Genomic DNA, 21,117 nt, shown 5'->3' with positions numbered 1-21,117 from the left:
TTTAGCCATCTGTTCCTTGATTTTTGCTTCCAGAAGCTCAAGTCTTTCCAAATTCCTTTTCTCCATTTCCAGATTAGACAGGACATGAGGAGAGGGGGAGAGGATCGCTTCCTGTTCCAGGGACTCCACCCTCGAGTTTGAAAGCTTAATTTGGGAGAAGATATTATCGAAGACGCCCTTGTTCCACTTTTTCAGCGCCACCTTAGTGTTCTTCATCTTGGCAAGGAGATGGACCATTGGATTGATGAAGGTTTTAGCGTGCCATGCTGTTGAAACCAGGGACTGGAAACCGTCGTGGTGTGTCCACATTCTAAGTAATCGAAACGGCCTTGGAGGGAGAGGAGCTGGCGAAGGAGCTGATAGAAGGAGGGGAGAATGGTCTGATCTGATCCTGGGAAGGTGCTGCACTGAGAAGGAGGGGAAGGTCTGCAGCCAGGTGGAAGAGCAGAGGGCTCGGTCCAGTCTGGCCCATTTTCTACTGGGCCCCGAACGGTTGTTGCACCACCTGAAGGCATTCCCTGAAAACCCTGCGTCCTATAAATTGGCTTGATTAATCGCATCCTTAAGTTCCTTAGAGCTGGTTCTCGCCAAGGCGTTGCTCCCAATTCTCTCCGAGTGGGAGGTGACGGCATTAAAGTCACCACAAACTATCTAAGGATCAGAGAACACAGAGGATTGAGAAGCTAAATCTGCTCATAACTCCCTCCTACGCACATAGGTGCATTTTGCGTACACACAAGTGAAGAGAAGCGGCTGGAGGAGTTTCGACACCTTGGCCTTGAAGGTAAGAAATTGGTCCGAGAATGATATAACTTCCACATCGAAAGGAGAATGGTGAAATACCCAGATTTTACCCCCGACAGCTGCATTGGATATAGACTTGTGAAAACCGAGCCGTAGCCCTGTTCGAATTTTCTTGGAGTCAGCTAACATGGGCTCGAGCAAGATCAGAATAGCCGGTTTATGGATGGACAAAAGATTTTTAACATGTTTGATCGAGGAGGAATTCCCTATTCCCCTCACGTTCCAAAGGAGGACTTTATCCATGAGAAACACTGCCTAAGTTGATGGCCCTGATCCCTCTACTTCTTTTCTTGCCCCGCCAGGATTTAAGGAGGGAATTCAAGTAAGTGTTATTTGTTGCAACCTTGGGACTGCCCCTGACCTTCGTGTGATTCGTATGCTGAGGAGGTATGTCCAGAGTAGCTGGGATATCTTATTGACACTATGGGCAAGCTACTGGAGAATCAGGATCTTGAGGTTGCGAGGTAGGATTCTGTTGAGGCTCTCTTGTAGCTTGGGCTTGATCGGGAATAGGGACTGGGTTGGAGTTATCCCATTTACCTATGGGGCCTCATATTTGGGCCCAACGCATCATAGCAATAAATTGGCTTGTGTTCAAGCGTGATAAGAGCCTTGGTAAAAAACAATGCCTAGGCATGGTCTATTTATTTGGTGGGCCTAGTTATTGGCAGACACCTAGCTCAAGTCTTAGGCACTAAGCCCACAAAATCGTGTAGTGTTGTGTAGTGTGGTGAACGACGAGCAACCAGAGCCTCTTACTCACTGCATCAAACAATTTCCATTAATGAAACATGTAAATCTATTGGAAAATAAAACAGACACATATCCAATGAAATGGGTTGTTGCTATTTGCTCCAATAACTAAATAAAATAGATAGACCTTTCTCTTCGTCTCAAGTTGATAGATCTTGTCTATTGGAAAATCTCCTATATGGAGAATATACATTTCAGTTGACCGAGCTTAATTCTAATTATTTTGTTTCAATGCAAAGATACCCATGAAAGCTGGTTTGTCCTATTCAGATATTCATAACCAAAAGGTACTGGATTCTCTTTCGGATGGGCCATGAAAGGGGACGGAAGGTGGAATGCCATCAGAAGTCTATTATCTAGGGCCCAGATATTTGGATCAGGCTGATATTTGGATCAGAAGTTGTCAGAAGGCCACTCTTGGGATATCTGGAATGTTGTACCTCCCATCCTTTTTGTTGTGTCATTTTAGGGGTAGGGCCCAAATATCAGCCTAATCCGGTGCTTGTGTGGGCTAGAAAATAGAAAATAATGGTGATTGTAGAAACTTTCCAGGCTCACTATGATGCTTGTTAGAAGTGTACATTGCACAAGTCAAGAAAATTTGGCCCCACAGCAAGCTGGCCGACAAGGTGGATGGAATAGATCACCCCATAGTGGGCCTCGACTCATATTATTTAAAAATAAATAAGTTATTGATTACATCAACCTGACAACCATGACCCTTACCACATTACAACCACGACCCTTACCATACTATATGGGGTCGTGGTTGTCATGTTATATGGATCGTGGTTGTTATCAACAGTGGGTTATGGTTCATATGCACTATGGATCATTGTTGTCAACCACGACCTTCTGTGGATGAAAACCACAATCTATTATGTATGAACAATAACCCTTCGAATGGATCGTGGTTGTCATGTAGCAAGGGTCGAGATTGTCATGTTATATGGGTCGTTATTGTCATGTTACATGTGTCGTGGTTTTTATGAGTCGTGGTTGTCGTGTTATATGGGTCGTGGTTATCATGGGTCGTAGTTGTCATGTTATACGGGTCGTGGTTGTCATGTTATATAGGTCGTGGTTGTCACCCGGGTCATAGTTGTCACGAGTCGTAATTGTTATGTTATATGGGTCGTGGTTGTCATGTTATATGGGTAGTGGTTGATATACCTCGTGGTTGTCATGTTATACGGGTCATGGTTATCATGTTATATAGGTCGTGGTTATCATGTTATCATATCCAAACCGTTCATCAATTTTTAAAGATTATTTTAAAGCATTACCCAAAAAACGAATCATATCCAAAGCTCAAATGGACCACACTAAAAACAGTAGTGGGATAATGATTTTCACCGTTAAAAATTTTGTAGGGCCCACCATAACATTTATTTTCCATCCAATCTATTCATAAGGTTAAATACTTGTATGAAGAGGCAAAAACAAATTTCATGTTGATCCAAAACTTCTGTGACCCCAAAAGGGTTTCAATGGTAGACATTCAATCCCCCGCTGCTTTTTGCAGTGTTCTCCACTTTTATTTTTAGATCTGTCTTATTTTTTGTCTCAAGCCTTAGGATGAGCTGGCCAAATGGATGGACGATTTAGATACAACACATACCTCATGATGGGACCTGCAGAACTTGCCGATGTCAATACAGTAGCTATATAGCTGGTGTGAGGTACACCCACCAATCTGCATCCTACTTGGACGCAGATTAACTACTGACAGGTTGAATAGCGAGATTCGCGACCGAAGTCACGTCATCAAGTTCCATGGGCCCACTATGATGTATGTGCTTTATGTACACCATCCATCTATTTGGATATTTAATTTTAGAGCATGAGTTAAAGAATGAGGCAGATCCAAATATGTAGTTGACCCCACCACAAAAAACAGTGGGGAGATTAATGCCTACCGTTGAAACCTTCCTAAGGCTTACCGTGATTTTTATTTGAAATCCAACCTATTCACAAGTTAACACAGACTTGGATCCTTACTATTGCTCGGGTGGTAGACTATCAGGAGTTTTAGCACCCGGTCAAGGGTTCGAGTATCCATAAGTGGTGAAATTCCACTAGCGTGAGTGTGTGGGGTGTGTGTGCATGTGTAATAAAAAAAAAAACCAAAAAAAAGAAAAAAAGAGTTAACACAGACTTGAAAGAAGGGAAAAAACAAATATCATCTTGATTAAAAACTTTCGTGGCCTATTTAAGTTTTTAATGGTGGGCATCACTCTCCCCACTGTTTTCTGTGGTGAGGTCCACTGGAGCTTTGGATTTGACTCATTCTTTGGATCTCTACCTAAAATTATATTTCCAAATGGATGAACGGTGTGGATACAAAACATACATCATGATGGGGCCACATAATTTGGTTACTCTCAACTTGTCAGTATCCAATTCGCATCCGCAGAAACAGATTGACTATTCCCCTGTCACTAGCCAGTGGCTGGTGGTCGGTCTTATGTGGGCCCCACCATGATGTATGTGTTTCATCCATGCCATCCATCTATATTTATAGATCACTTTATGGTATGAGACCAAAAATGAGGTATATCCCAATCTCAAGTGGACCACATTACAGGAAAACAATGTTGAATGAATGTCGACCATTTAAAACTTTTTGGGGGACAAAAGTTTTGGATCAAGCTGATGTTTGTTTTGTCCCTTCATCTGTGTCTATACGACCTAATCAACAAATTGGATGTCAAATAAACAATACATTGGGCCTTGGGAGAATTTTAATGGTGGATATCCAATCACTATTGTTTTCCTGTGGTGTGGTCCACCTGATATATTCCTCTCATTTTCAGTATCAAACCTTAAAATGATCTTAAAAAATGGATGAAGCACATACATTATGGTGGGCTCAAATAAGTGCCGTGTGTTAAAAGTCAGGATGTGTATAACGTAAGGGAGAAAATCTCTCTCGCAAAGGGTAATTTTGGATTAAAAAAGTAATAATCACATATCACATTCTCCATTCAGCATTAAGCTAGACTCCCATCATGGAAAATTTTCAATGCAAAAGACTCCCATCACGCAAATGACTCTTATCCGCACAGGTTGAGTAGTGAGTCTGGATACTTAACTTGTCAGTATCAATTCACGCCCATTTTTCTTTCACTCACGCAAGCTTTTTCCCAACGTTAGTTGCGCTCAAGAGAGGAAATCGGATTGAGTACTCGGTTGGGCCCACCTTGAATGTATGTGGTCTATCCATGTCGTCCATCCATTTTTCCATCTAATTTAAGGGGTTGAGCCCAAAATTGAAGCATATCCAAAGATCAATTGGATTATATATACCACGACTTGAATATGTAGCCTTTGATCCATTTATACTACCAAAAAATGGATCGTGATTGTCATGGGTCGTGGTTGTTATGTTATATGGGTTGTAGTTATCATGGATCGTGGTTGTCATATTATATGGGTCGTGGTTGTCATGTTATATGGGTCGTGGTTGTTATGTGGTGAAGGTCATGGCTATCATAGGTCATGGTTGTCATATTATATGGGTCGTAGTTATCATGTTATATGGGTCGTGGTTCTCATGTGATATGAGCCGCAGTTGTTACATATTCACTTCCTTTACTACCAAATGAAAGGATAACCATTGGTACAATAGCCTAAGGCTCACAATGGGGTGATCCGTTCCATCTACCTTGTCGGCTTGCTCGCTGTGGGCCCAAAAAGTCCTGACTTGGGCAGTGTCCACTTCTAACAAACATCACAGTGAGCCTGAAAAGTTTCAAGAGTGGGTGCCACTATCATCATTATTTTCTATTATGTGGCCCACACGAGCACTGGATCAGGCTGATATTTGGGCCTTAGCCCTAAAATGACACGGCAAAAAGGATGGGTGGCATGGATTATACACATACATCAATGTGTGCCTCAATATATGGTCAAATTCCCGGGTCGTGGTTGTAATGCAGTATGGGTCGTGGTTATAATGTGGTAAGAGTCATAGTTTTCATGGGTCATGGTTGTTATGTTATATGGGTCGTGGTTGTCATGTTATATGCGTCATGGTTGTCATGAGTCGTAGTTGTCATGGATCGTAGTTATCATGTTATATGGGTCGTGGTTCTCATTTTTGGGCTAAGGCCTATAAAATGAAGACTACGACCCTATAGTATGACAACCACGACCCTTACCTCATGACAATCACGACCCATGACAACTACGACCCTCACCTCATCACGAGCACGACCCTTACCGCATTACAACCACCTGATGCAACTTATGCTATCATACACATATCGTTTGCACGACTATGGCGTGACTTACACTAATTTGGTGACTACATGGGATAAACATACATAAGATCTTTACCTTCTATCAGATGAAACGATCTAGTTACACTGAGGATACTAAATTTCATTCAAATATAGATCTTAAATAGACCATAACGTAGAAAGTGGAGTAGAATTTTGAGTAAAATTTTTAATCTCAATTGTTTTCCATGGAATAGCTCACCTGACTTTTTTCAAAAATGAGATGACTATTGATAGATTGCAGGAGCAGGAAATGCAGACTATATGAGTTGTCGTTGTCATATTATATGGGTCGTGGTTATCATGTTATATGGGTCGTGGTTGTAATGTGGTTAGGGTCGTAGATGTCATGGGTCGTGGTTGTCATATGATATGGGTCGTGGTTGTCATGTTACATGGGTCGTAGTTATCATGTTATATGAGTCCTGGTTCTCATGTGATATGAGTTGCGGTTGTTACATGTTTACTTCCTGTACTACCAAATGAAAGGATAGTCATTGGTACAATAGCTTAAGGCCCACAATGGGGTGATCCGTTCCATCCACCTTGTCGGCCTGCTCGTCGTTAGCCCAAAAAGTCCTAACTTGGGCAGTGTCCACTTCTAACAAACATCACAGTGAGCTTGGAAAGTTTCAACAGTGGGTTCCATTGTCACCATTATTTTCTATTATGTGACCTACACGAGCTCTAGAGTGGGTTGATATTTGGGCCCTAGCCCTAAAATGACATAGCAAAAAGGATGGGCGGGATGGATTATACACATACATCAATGTGAGCCTCATTAGTTTAGTGCTTACCCAGGCACAAAAAAGGGTTTTGTACATGTCACTTTCTTAGCATTAAATACGACGTAAATTCTTATTCCTGAAAAATCCGTACAACTACTGAAACAAGGACAATGACACTTTGGTACAAGTAATTTACGGTAGCTTGTTAGAAGGCCACCCTCGAAATATTTGAAAGTCAGGGAATTTGACAATACATCGATGTGGCCAGTTCAGTCAATTTCCCATTATCTAATTCACCCAACTTGATAGTACCTATTTTAGGAATATCTTGTGCTAAAGTTATTGACTGGGGAGCTTGTCAATCTCTAAAATGGACTATGTAATACACTTTATTTGTTGTTTGGATTAGCTACGAAGTCGAATGGGAAATCTCTCTCTGTCTCTCTAACAAGCGCCTACCCATTTTAGAACATGATCCCAAACATGAGCCAAATTCGTAGATCAAGGGATCACACCACAGGAGATAGTGGGGATTAAACAGCCACCAATAAAAACATTTTTGAGGGCCATAAAAAAGAAAGATGAAAAAAAAAAATGAAAAAAGAAAGAAGAGGAAGTCGCAGTGCTACTAGCTACGCAGGGACAAAAGTTCACTAATCTAGACTTGTAAGCATGTCCGACAAACAAACACGGATTGGGTGGTGAATTTGATTGGGCAACATAATGCCATTAGAGGCAGGGCATGATTAATTGCATTACCTAACAATTTTCAAACATGCCTTGTGTGGACACATCTTTGACAGGGTCACGGTGCAATCCTTATCCCTAACATACATTTCATAGCATATCAAGTAAAAGATGACATCGATTTGATAACTGGATCCGTACGTAACCCAATTTCATATTTTACTACCATTTGCAAGCAATACATATAGAATAGGTATAATAGTTATCATCACCATTTTTTTCTTATTTACTATACATATTTTTTAAAAGAAAGGTGGGTGCATGCCCCCTGAATTTTTTTAATACTGATAAGACCTATACAACCATTCGAGTGGGCCCAAATAAAAACTAGGCCACACCTATCAAATACGGAGGCAACAGGGGCCTGTACAAAAAATCAGGCAAACCCCATCAAGAAACATCCATTCAATCCATACAAATCATGTTGAAACAAACCCCATCGACCTCTGTCTAGCTCATCACACATACACGCTGCAGCTGCAGCTGCGAGGCCGATCTGGACAAGGTGCTGCTCAACAATCAGAGGGCTATATGACCTCCCCAAACGCTGCTGCTACTGCTGCTGAACAGGCAGCTGCATACATCCCAGCTCACGAATCGTCATGATGACCTTATAAAAGTTATTCATTTGAAACATAAATAATTTTTTATGTATCACGATGAATAGATGGTTCAGGGTGAATGAACCTATGTTTCCATAAATATCGTAACCATCCATTTTATTGCTATTTACCATATTTCTAGAGTCATCCCATAGAAGTGTACAATAGACGCAGTTTTACTGCACTAGAGTGTTGCTGACTAGCTAAGAGCATCGAAAACTACATTCCTACCTCAAGCTGGATTCGCACCTAATGATCTGATGGAAGACATGAAAAGCATTTTGCTTGAGTTGAAGTGCCTATTAATGGACTGTAGTGACTCACACAAATTAATTTGATAGTGATGGTAGGCACGCAAAACATGTTGTGAAGACTTAGACCGTTCATTTCTAATAGGAGCTCATGGCCCAATAAAATTTTACGGCATCCCAACACCACTGACCTACGATGTGTCGGGGTGACCATGCAATCCGCATTGGTAGAGATGTGTGGTCATCACCGGTGGCGAGCATGGTAGGGCCACCATGATATATGTGTTTTATCTATGCCGTCCATCTGTTTCGGCAGCTCATTTTGGATCATGACCCAAAAAATGAAGAAGATCCAGAGCTTAAGTGGACCACACTACAAAAAAGAGTGGTGATTGAATGCTCACCACTAAAACTTCTTAGGACCACAAAGGTATTGGATCAAGCTAATATTTTGTGTTTTCTTTTCATCTAGGAATGTATGACCTTGCGAAAAGGTTGGATGGAAAATAACATTATAATGGGGCCTTAAGAAGGTTTCTACGGTGGGTGCCATATCCCCACTGTTTACTGTGGTGTGGGCCACTTGAGCTTTGAATCTACTTTATTTAATTTTTGTACTCATGCCTTAAAATAAGCTTCCAAAATTGATGGATGGAACGGATAAAACACATAAATCATGCTGGCCCATAGTGCCTGCCACTGGTGATGACCACGTGCATGCATCCCTGCATGCTGGCCCTATCGGTGATGACGTGCACGCATCCCTGCAAATGTGGAGTGCACGGTAACTCCAACCCGTTATAAGCGGTCCCCCTCTCAGATATGAGCTTGGTAAAAGTAATAACTTTCAAACTTGCTTTGTGTGTGTGTGTGTGTATATATATATATATATATATATATATATATATATATATATAATTTGTGTGGATTGCCGGCAATCCAGATTTTGCCAGCAATGGTACCCATGTGAAGCATGTTTGAAAATTGTTACTTTATTAATCTCATTTTTTATAAAGGCACATTGGGCCCAATTAAATTTCAACATGTCCCAACACCACTGTAGATTTTTTGGGCATTTTTCATTTCTGACCGTCCAATAAATGTCCCTCATATTTAATGATCAGGTAACCAAGTAACGAATGATTGTTGTTCATGGTGGATTTAAATTGGCACATGGAACATCTACCACCCTATGCCAGAGTATCAAAGTTTTTTCTCTTTGGATTGTTTTACATGCTGTCTGGGTTCGTTTGGTTGGACGATCAAATAAAATCTGATCAAAACCAAGGAAAGATGCTCATGGATGTGTGAGATTCGGTTAACCCAGGATTGTGTGAGATTCCGTTCAATTTGCATTAAAATTCAAAATGGAAATGTGCTAAGTGAAGGGATAAATAACCTGTTACAAGATTGGATTGCTTTATATCGATATAGTCCATTGGAGGTGGTTACTTCCGTTTATAGTCATGCTGGAACTATCATAAGCCCGGGCCAAATTATTCATGGCAGTTTGAATTCTGAAGGAAATAAATGAACCATGTAATCTGAAAAATCTTGGCATGGCATCCCTTAGTAAATCATTACAAATGAGTAGCTTTTTTCCAAAAAGAAAAGGAAATAGAAAAAAAGAAAAAGAAAAAAAGAAGAAGAAGCTATCAGATGTTAGGGTTACCATGCAATCCGCATTCGTAGGGATGCATGGTCATGACCAGTGGCAGGTACTATAGAGACCGCAATCATTTATGTGTTTTATTCATACTGTCCATTTCTTCTGGAAGCTTATTTTAAGTCATGAGCCAAAAAATGAAATAGATTTTTTTTTTTTTCTTTTGGAATCGATGCCAAGACTTCCGTGTTGAGATGAGGTATTTTCAAAAAGTGGCTTGATTCCATATAATGGAGGCCTTTACAAGACTTCAGGGGGGCCCAACAGAAAAAAAGGAAAAGGTCCCCCCTATCGTGAGAGAACACTAAATACAAAATTAGACTTGACGGAACCAAAGAATCAAACCTCCGGAAATCTCCTAAACTCACTTTATCAAGAAAAAGAAGTCCTCTAGTCATCTGCGTCAGTCCCACGGTTGAGAAAAGCAGACTATTGGCTTGACCAATGCTGGCCCTACCCGCTAAGTCGTCGGCCACTCCATTTGCCTCCTTCGGACAGTGCGCTATAGTCACCTCAAGCTTACTCCAGAGGTTTTTGATCCTTGCCAACCAATACAATAGCACATGTTCCAAGAGGGAGAGGAATTCCCTCGAATTAAATCAACCACCGCCTTGGACTCGCTTTCTACCAACACCTCAGGGAACGGCCGTGCCACGAAGACGGACTAGCCCTCCCGGATCACCCTAATTTCAGCCCATAATCATAGGAAACAGCGGTGATTGAATGCTCACCCGTGAAAACTTCCTGGGGCCACAAAAGTATCATAATAATTGCGTTTTCCTTTCATCCATGAAGCCTATGAAGGTTTCTAAGGTGGGAGCCATATCCCTACTGTTTCCTAGGGTATGGTCCACTTGTGCTTTGGATTGGCAATATTTTTGTACTCATGCCCTAAAATAAAGCTGCCAAAATGGATCTACGGCATGGATGTGAAATACATGCAGCATAATGGGACCCAAAGCCCCTGCCACCAGGGATATCCTCAGTGGCAGTGTCAGGAGGGAATCCGCTTCCCTATAAATGTTCAAGGTATGCCTCCCTATTCTTTCGGAAGAAGGCAGGCATTCGTAGAGAAGTAATGGAAGTGCAACAAGTTCTTCACATGAATGGTGGAACCGGTGGGACCAGCTATGCCAATAACTCAACACTACAGGTCTCTCTCTCTCTCTCTCTCTCTCTCTCTCTCTCTCCACATTAAATTTGAAGTAGACACGTAGATTTTTGAAAGGATAGATGTGGACCATCCATCTCGTCTAACTCAGTCTTAATTTTCCACCATGCCATAACCTTATGAACACATTTTCTCAAGGTGACCTATTTATTAGATGGTTCGGATCATCAGATCAAGTGATTCTTGAGGTATTTGGCAATCCAAAATGGGTCTGCCAGACCATCTATCTATCCAATAATTGGACTGTCCACTTCTCCTATTATTAATAATTTACATTGGATCAATCTTCCTAGTTCGAGTCACTTGATTAAGTCCCCCTTTATTTTTATTATTTTTCTTTAGGAAAGTGCAATATCCAAAGCAAAGACCATAGTAGAAGACAGCATCGTCAAGCTCTACTGCACCACTTTTCCAAAGGGCTTGTGCTTGGCAGACATGGGTTGCGCTTCAGGGCCCAACACATTATTGGTAATCTCTACTATTATAGACTCTGTCGACCAGAAACGGCGTCATCTGGGCCACTCATCTCCTGAGTTCCAAGTGTTCTTAAATGACCTACCGGGGAATGACTTCAACACCATATTCAAGTCCTTGCCAGACTTCTATGAGAAACTCAAGCAAGAGAAGGGGCCTGATTTTGGGCCATGTTTCATCGCTGGAGTGGCTGGTTCTTTTTATGGGAGGCTCTTTCCAACCGAAAGTCTGGATTTTGTTCATTCTTCTTATAGTCTCCATTGGCTCTCTCAAGTAAGCATCATTCACTAAAAGGCTTCAAACAATTACACCAAAATACTGTGCATACTTGAACCATGTTTTGACTCTAAATAACAGTTCAAAAACTCAAGATCTTAAGAAAAGTATGTAAATGTAGGAAAAGTTCAGCAATGGTTGAACAGTTTAAATTGGCTTTCATTTCATGTGACCACTGGCCTCGGCCTAATGTTGAGACCCAATAATAAATAAGCTGGCTTGGGCTAACTTAAACCATTGTGGCATGCCAGGTTCCACCAGGGCTACAGACTGAATCTGGTGGCTTTTTAAACAAAGGGCACATCTACATTGCGAAGAGCAGTCCTCCCACTGTGTTTAAAGCTTACTTGGATCAATTTCAGTGCGATTTCTCATTATTTCTAGTGGGCATATGGTCCTGACACTCATGGGCCGGAGAAGCCCAGACACATCAAGTGGAGAGTGTTGCCTTCCTTGGGAACCAATGGCACAAGCGCTGATGGACATGGTCTCAGAGGTAATTGATGTAGAGCGGGTCGCGGACAGTTACATGACCAAGATGGATCAGAAAAGGCCCGGTCGATGACAGAAGGGATCCAGACCATCGAACCTTAAATCGGGCGTATCTTGCAATCCGGAATGAGTTATCTGACATAAAATATATGATTTTGGGGTAGAACGAGCTACTGAAGCCAACCAACCCTGCTATGCCGGGTTGCGCAGCCCAGAATTGCAAAAACCCCTGGATCGATGGTCGTTTCCTCGTTTTAATTTCATTTTTACTATAAATAGTAAGTTTTAGTTTGATTATAACTCTTCATCCGTCGGGCTTTAGGAGTTGTGCCCAACGTGAAAAGAGCTTAGAATAATTAGGAGAACGGTTTGGTGAAGCCAAATAGGACACTTACTATCTTTGGCTGAAAACCTTGCGCACTAGTAGACATCACGACTGTCTATAAATAGTAAGTTTACTATTTATAGTAAGTCGCAGATTCTAAGAGTTTGAGTTGTAGTTTGATTCTAACATCTTTCCCATTGCTTGGTATCCCTATTTAAAGGGTTGTAAACTCGTTTTTATTCATCAATTAATCAATTTCGAATTTATTAGAATTTATTTCTATTTTCTGCTTTCTTTCCTTGTGGATTCGAAAAGTCTCTGTGAGGAGTCCAGAGAAGCTCCGTGGATTCGGAGTAGTTATCCTCATCACGTTCATCCTTGCGTCAATTGGTATCAAAGCGAGGATTTCTCTCGGGCCGATGGTAAACAACAAAGGTATGAATCAAAATCCTGTGGACGGTGATCCAGGGATTCGTTATCTTTCGGAAAGAATGGAAGCTTTCCACCGCGAGAGTCAGTTGACCATGCAAGGGCTGCAGGCAACTCTTGACCGTCTGGCAGATGCGCTACTTCCGCCCCGAGCCCTAGGCGGTGCTCCACCACCCGTGGTGGCTCCACCACCCATGGTTACTGTACGACACAACCCCGATTTTCGTAGAGCACTACTAGTGGCAAACCGTAGGGCTACACCAGATGATTTAAGTTCCAGCGACGAGGACCTTAATGAGGGTTTTGCCCGACGACCAATTCATGAAGGTGATCATCTAGATCGTGCTGAAAGAGACTATCGAGGTAAGGCTGAACTTTCTAGTTTTAACGGTTTATTACGTATAGAAGATTTTCTCGATTGGCTAGCCGAAATAGAGAGATATTTTGATTACATGGATGTGCCAGATCATAAAAGGGTAAAATTGGTAGCGTTTAAATTAAAATCTGATGCTTCTGCATGGTGGGAACAATTACAACTCTCACGAGCTCGCCAGAACAAGGCGCCCATCTCATCATGGCCACGGATGAGACGTCTTCTTCGATCTCGATTTCTCCCCAGTGATTATGAGCAGATATTATTCAAAGAATATGGAAATAAGTAACATAATTGTGTAATTGGATATTTCGTTATATTTAATTAAAAAAACGATCTATCAGAATCTGAGTCACAGAAGGTGACACGATTTATAGGTGGGTTGCGACTGACAATTCAGGACCGAGTTCAGATGTACCTAGTCGGGACTGTGGATGAAGCAGTTCAATTGGCGGGTAGGGCAGAAACACAACTTGCAAGAGCTCCTGCTCTTCCATATCCTTCAACTCGACCCCCCATGATGGGTCTCGCGCAGGATCCAGTGCTGCCACGAGGAAAAGACTCAGTACCTCAACTTCTTACAAATGCAAACCGTGATACGGGGAGCGGCTCATCTAGGCCTCAACGTGCAGCACCTACAACAGCGAGTCCGAGTAGGATTCCAAATCCTTATGGTCGGCCAAGGTCGAACAATTGTTACCGCTGTGGCTAACCAGGCCACTTATCAAACATTTGTCCTTAACGTCCCGTAACACACTTGACTATAAATGAAGGAGGAACTGAAGATGAGGCCGCAGAAGAAGACCATCGCTTTGATGAACATGAACAATCACTGAAGAAATAGCAGGTGGCGATGAAATGACTGGCGAGGATCGTGGCAAATTTCTAGTTGTGAGGCGATTACTGTATGCCCAACGAAGGGAATTACATCCACAACGACACAATATATTTCGTACTCGGTGCACCGTCAATGGAAAGGTCTGTAATGTGATCATAGACAATGGTAGTAGCAAGAACATCGTCTCAAGAGTGATGGTGGACAAGTTGCGGCTACCAACGATGAAACATCCTTCCCCATACTCAATTGGCTGGATAAAAAAGGTGAATGAGACCAAGGTAACTGAACAATGTACTATCTCGTTTTCAATTGACAAAAATTATAAAGATCAAATACTTTGTGACGTGGTCGATATGGAAGCTTGTCATATGTTACTCGGTTGACCCTGGCAATCGGACCGTGATGCGACTCATCGGGGACGAGATAATGTTTCGTCAAGGATAGTCGAAAAATAATCCTTGCCCCTATGGCACCAGAGAACCATCTTGAAGCCTCTAAAGTGGAGGGGAGTTCCCTCTTGACCATTCGGGATTTTATGGAAGAATCCAAGGAAACCGGCGAGGTATACGCTGTAGTGGTGAAGGGCGAGGAAGAGGAACCCTCAGACATCCCTCTAAGTTTAAGACTGTTGCTAAACGAATTCAAAGAAGTCTGGCCTGAGGATTTATCTGATGGATTGCCCCCTATGAGGGACATCCAACATCACATAGACCTCGTCCCTAGGGCTAGCCTGCCCAATCGCCCTCATTATCGGATGAGTCCGAAGGAGTGTGAGATACTTCAGGGGCAAGTGGAGGAATTGATCCATAAGGGTCTCTTGAGAGAGAGCATGAGCCCATGTGCCGTACCAGCATTATTAACGCCAAAAAAGATGGAAGCTGGCGCATGTGTGTCGACAGCCGAGCAATCAACAAAATTACCATCAAATATCGGTTCCCAATACCACGGTTGGATGACATGCTCGATATATTAGAAGGGGCCAAGGTGTTCTCTAAACTAGATCTAAGGAGCGGGTACTATCAGATTCGTATTCGACCCGGTGATGAGTGGAAAAAGGCATTCAAGACCAAGGAAGGGTTGTATGAGTGGCTAGTCATGCCCTTCGGCCTATCGAACACACCAAGTACTTTTATGCGTTTGATGAATCAAGTTCTAAAACCGTTCACTGGCCGATTTGTGGTAGTATATTTTGATGACATATTGATATATAACCAGGATGAGGCGGAGCACAAGAAACATCTCAGGCAGGTGCTACAGGTCCTACAACTTAACAAGTTGTACCTCAACTTGAAGAAGTGTAGTTTTTTAACTGACAGCCTATTGTTTTTAGGATTTGTTGTAACGTCCACAGGCATTCGTGTGGACGATGAAAAGGTGCGAGCTATTAGGGAATGACCGATCCCGACAAACATTCATGAGGTGAGGAGTTTTCACGGGTTGGCGACTTTCTATCGTCGATTTGTGCGAGATTTTAGCACCATAGTCGCGCCTATAACAGATTGCATGAAAAAAGGACCGTTCCAGTGGACCGATAAAGCTGATAAGAGCTTTTATGAGATCAAGTATCATTTGTCTACAACACCGGTCTTGGTGCTTCCTAATTTCGACAAATTATTTAAGGTTGAGTGTGACGCTTCATACGTCGGAATTGGAGGAGTATTATCACAGGAAGGCAGGCCGGTAGCCTTCTACGCCGAGAAGCCAAGCTCGAAAGAAGTGGTCGACTTATGAGCTTGAGTTGAACGCAGGTTCAGGCACTACGACATTGGCGGCATTATCTAATTCAAAGAGAGTTTGTTTTGTACACGACCATCAAGCATTAAAGTTTATTAATAGTCGACTAACGTGAATCGTGTGCATGCTAGATGGGTTGCATTTTTACAGAAATTCACGTTCGTTCTAAAGCATAAGTCAGCAGAATAAGGTGGCTGATGCACTTAGCCGTCGTGCATCACTACTAGTTACAATGAGCAACGAGGTAGTCGGCTTCGACTGTTTCAAGGAGCTGTATGCCAAGGATGAGGACTTCAAAGATTCTTGGATGAAGTGTCAAGAAGGTCACCCCAGTGACCTTCATATACAGGACGATTTTCTCTTCAAAGGGAATCGATTGTGCATCCCCCAAAGTTCTCTGAGGGAGCAGATTATTCAGGAGTTACATGAAGGTGGCCTTGGTGGACACCTGGGGCAAGACAAGACACAAGCTCTTGTGGAAGAGCGGTATTACTGGCCGCAGTTAGTACGCGATGTGGGAAAAGCCGTACAACGTTGTCATGTTTGTCAGACCTCCAAGGGATAATCTCAGAATACGGGCATCTACACCCCGTTACCTGTGCCTAACGGTCCTTGGGAGGATTTATCAATGGATTTCGTGCTTGGTCTCCCACAAACACAATGCGGCATGGATTCGGTGTTTGTGGTGGTAGATCGTTTCTCAAAGATGGCGCACTTTATCCCATGCAAGAAGACCCTCGATGCAACACAGGTGGTGAATTTATTTTTCAGGGAGGTCGTTCGGCTACACGGGGTCCCCAAGACCATTACTTTCGATCGTGACACGAAGTTCATTAGCCACTTTTGACGGACTTTATGGAATCGATTCGATACACGACTTCAATTCAGTAGTGCTTACCACCCACAGACTGATGGGCAGACCGAAGTTGTGAATCGCACGTTGGGAAACCTCCTTCGCTGTATTTCAGGAGAAAAATCGAAGCAGTGGGATTTGGCCTTGTCTCAAGCAGAGTTTGCATTCAACAATATAGTGAACCGCTCGACAGGGAGATCACCGTTCCAGATTATTTATGGACGAGTGCCTCGCCACACACTTGACTTGGTCCCTCTGCCCAAGCACCCAGGCACGAGCATTACAGCAGAACATATGACAGACAAGATCATGGGCATCCATACAGAAGTGCAGACCAAGCTACATACCTCGAACGAGAAGTACAAGGAACAAGCGGACAAGCATTGGCGACAAAAAGTGTTCGAGGTAGGCGACCACGTTATAGTCCATTTGCACAAAGAGAGATTTCCGACCGGGACGTACAACAAGTTAAAAAATAAGAAGATTGGACTGGTACCAATCATCCGAAAGATCAATGACAACGCTTATATTGTTGATCTCCCAGATGATATGGCAATCTCACGGACTTTCAATATCACGGACCTAACCGAGTATCATGAACCAGAGCATGACGAGAACTCGAGGACGAGTTCTTTTGAAGTGGAGGAGACTGATGTAGAGCGGGTCGCGGACAGTTACATGGCCAAGATGGATCAGAAAAGGCCCGGTCGACGACAGAAGTGATCCAGACCATCGAACCTTAAATCGGGCATATCTTGCAATCCGGAATGAGTTATTTGACGTAAAATATATGATTTTGGGGTAGAACGAGCTACTGAAACCAACCAACCCTGCTACGCCGGGTTGCGCAACCCGGAATTGCAAAAAACCCCTGGATCAATGGTCATTTCCCCGTTTTAATTTCGTTTTTACTATAAATAGTAAGTTTTAGTTTGATTATAACTCTTCATCCGTCGGGCTTTAGGAGTTGCGCCCAACGTGAAAAGAGCTTAGAATAATTAGGAGAACGGTTTAGTGAAGCCAAATAGGACACTTACTATTTTTGGCCGAAAACCTTGCGCACTAGTAGACATCACGACCGTCTATAAATAGTAAGTTTACTATTTATAGTAAGTTGCGGATTCTAAGAGTTTGAGTTGTAGTTTGATTCTAATTTCTTTCCCATTGCTTGGTATCCCTATTTAAAGGGTTGTAAACTCGTTTTTATTCATCAATTAATCAATTTCGAATTTATTAGAATTTATTTTTATTTTCTGCTTTCTTTCCTCGTGGATTCGAGAAGTCTCTGTGAGGAGTCCAGAGAAGCTCCGTGGATTCGGAGTAGTTATCCTCATCACGTTCATCCCTGCATCAATAATATATGATTCCATCATTTAAACTTATCATGGCTGGCCCCATTGGGCTATCTCCAAAGTCATTTTATTTCTTTCTTAGGAGTAGCAATTGGGTTGGGACCATCCAATTTACCTATGGGGACTAAGGCCTAGTCCAGCATAGCAATAAGCTGACTTGTATTGAAGCAGGACATGGGAGCCTTGGCAAGAAAATGGTGGCCTGGTCATCATCAATTTATGTGGTGGGCCTAGTTATATTGGCGGAGCTGGTTCATGTAGTGTAGAGTTTGGATGAGCCAGTAAGCTAAAGGGGAAATCTCTCTCTCTCTCTCTCTCTCTCTCATACGTGGATTGCCTGCAAACGGAGCTGCGAAGGATTCCTTCAGCCATCTCTCCGTGGTGCCCACCCTGATGTATGTCTTACATCCACTCCATCCATCCATTTCACCGGCACATTTTAAGGCATGATCCCAACATGTGGTAGTTCCATAGCTCAAGGGAACACACCACAGGAAATGGCGGGGGTGGAATGCTCACGAATAAGAACTCATTGGGGTCCACAGAAGTTTGTATATTTCCGTTCATCCAAGAGAGAGTCACCGTATGAACGGGGATGGTATGAAAACATGACGGTGGGCCTAGGAAGGCTTAAACAGTGGGGGGGGGGGGGGGGGGGGGGGTTGTCCTTCCTACTGTTTCTTGTGGTGTGATCCACTTGAGATTTGGATCTGCCTCGTGTTTGTGCTCATTCCCTAAAATAAGATGGGAAGACGGACGGACAGAGTGGGCCCCACAACTTAGGGCTGCAGGCAATCAGCATCGGTCTCTATTTGACTGTCAATCTGATGGTTACGTGACAGCTGTAATCAAGGGCCACATGAAAACATCTTATGAGAACATATCCCTGACCGGCGCAAAAACTATTCTTGCCAACTTGGACATCCACCTGGCCTGCAAGAATAGTTTTTTTTTCCATCAATTAGGGACCTTCTACGTTGTCCGAATTGGAATCCCTGGCTGGCGAGAACATTGACGAGGATTTCGGTATTATTGGTTGATTAGTGGGAATCAATTGAAATTGAAGAAAAAAAAAGGTATAATCATTAATGATTTTCTTATTTGATTTGTTAAAAAAATAATTGGGAATTATATAATATAATTATTATACTTTTCACTTCTATAATTCTCAAAGACAGTTTAGGATGACCTGTAATTAATGTGAATTGGAGATTTCCAATTGCAAATGAAACATACCATAATGAAAGTATCCACTGAAATCTATTTATCAATAATCGTTTGAGAAAAATAATTATGAATTCTTTTATTTTTCCCATGATTCTTGCTTATCCAACAGGCCCTAAGGATTGCAAGGGTTGATTGAAGTAGCGTCAATTGGAGATCTTTTTGCAACTAATCACTTCAATTAGTAAGATTTAAGTAGGGTCAGATGGGGTTTGTTGGGTTGTTACAGGAATTTGTATAATATAGGAGATTATTTTTGTAATTATATATATATATATATATATATATATATATATATATATATAAAGTTCTAATGACAGTTTGAGAGAGAGAGAGAGAGAGAGAGAGAGAGAGAGAGAGAGAGAGAGACCCTTTTCTCCTCTTGCTTAAGTGGTGTTTGGCATTGAAAATTGCAGTCCAGACCACCATGATCTCCCTGATTTTTTCATCTCACTCTTCTTCTTCTGCTCATGTCGTTGATTTTCCAACTTTCATTAATTCAAGGGTTTACATAAGATGGTATCTCATTTAAATATCATAAATTATCATACTTACGCATGAACATATCACAATTTATCAAATTGCTTTATTTATTCAATTCAGGGAATCATCAAAGAAGAGAAAGTGGATTCGTTCAATCTTCCCTATTACACACCTTTTGATCAAGAACTAACAACTTTGATTGAAACTGAGGGATCATTCCATCTAGATCAGCTGAAATTCATCGAAGTAAATTGGGATCCTAATGACAATAACAATGAGAAAGGCTTTGTGTTTGATAAGCTTATAAGCGGGCAGACTATGGCGAAGATCATAAGAGTTGCATCTGAATCCATGCTCGCAAGTCACTTCGGGGAGACAATATTAGATGATTTGTACAAGAGGTATGGAGAGAATGTAGCTGAGCACCTTGCCAAAGGGAAGACCAAGCATGTTTATGTGATCATTTCTATGACTAAAAAATCGATGGAGATCTAAATATGATGTATGGTTAATATTACTAAATAAGGACCACACATAATGAAAGCCCCAATGGTACTATAACAATGTTAAGCCGAAGGAAAGGAGGCATTATGTAAGCAGCCACCAAGGATGAGGTATTATGTTATAAGAAGCCTCTTTAGAGTGAGGTATCATGTTGTAAGCAGCCACTTCCTTGGTAGTATACATAGGTTTTTAATTCTGAAAGTTAAAGTTGGAGCTCATCTTCCATTAATGTGAACTGTTGCATTATCTTGTGCTACTGCCATAGTGGATGTGTGGTGGAAAGCAAGAGGATGAGATTATTGTTTTCTTCTATGACTTATACAAGAGAAAATAAGAAGCAAAATATATAAAAGAGAAAATATTGTTGAAAACTAATAAATAGTCAAAGGGGGGACTGCCTGATGGATCCTAGCCCAACCCTGTCCAGGAAGATCTGACCTCGAATCCTCATAAGATGGTTTGAAATCCTGTTGAAGTGCGCGAGGGTCTAGCTGCCACTTCCCTGACGGGCTAGACCATCAGCTGGGCCATTCCCTTCTCTTAGAACATGACAGAATCTAACCTGGCAACCACCCTTCGTCACCTCTATTCTAAAGACCCAATACCTCTATTTCCAATTTTCCTGGGACCTACAATTCAGAATATTCACCACAATATTAGAGTCCGATGCCATCGACAGACCGTTTGATACCATTAACAGTTGTTCGATGCCACCAATAGTCGCTTGATGCCATCGAAAGGGTTCGATGCCATTT

General features: G+C 42.1%; 1 pseudogene; it reads left to right on the top strand.

Annotated features, from left to right (window-relative positions):
- Positions 1-10,895: 10,895 nt before the first annotated feature.
- Positions 10,896-20,597, top strand: LOC131235443 (probable jasmonic acid carboxyl methyltransferase 2; annotated as a pseudogene).
- Positions 20,598-21,117: the final 520 nt, after the last annotated feature.

This window comes from Magnolia sinica, chromosome 19 (assembly GCF_029962835.1).
Source record: "Magnolia sinica isolate HGM2019 chromosome 19, MsV1, whole genome shotgun sequence".
Taxonomy (NCBI): domain Eukaryota; kingdom Viridiplantae; phylum Streptophyta; class Magnoliopsida; order Magnoliales; family Magnoliaceae; genus Magnolia; species Magnolia sinica.
The sequence above is the reverse complement of the archived record's forward strand: the minus strand, read 5'-3'. Positions and strand labels throughout refer to the sequence as shown.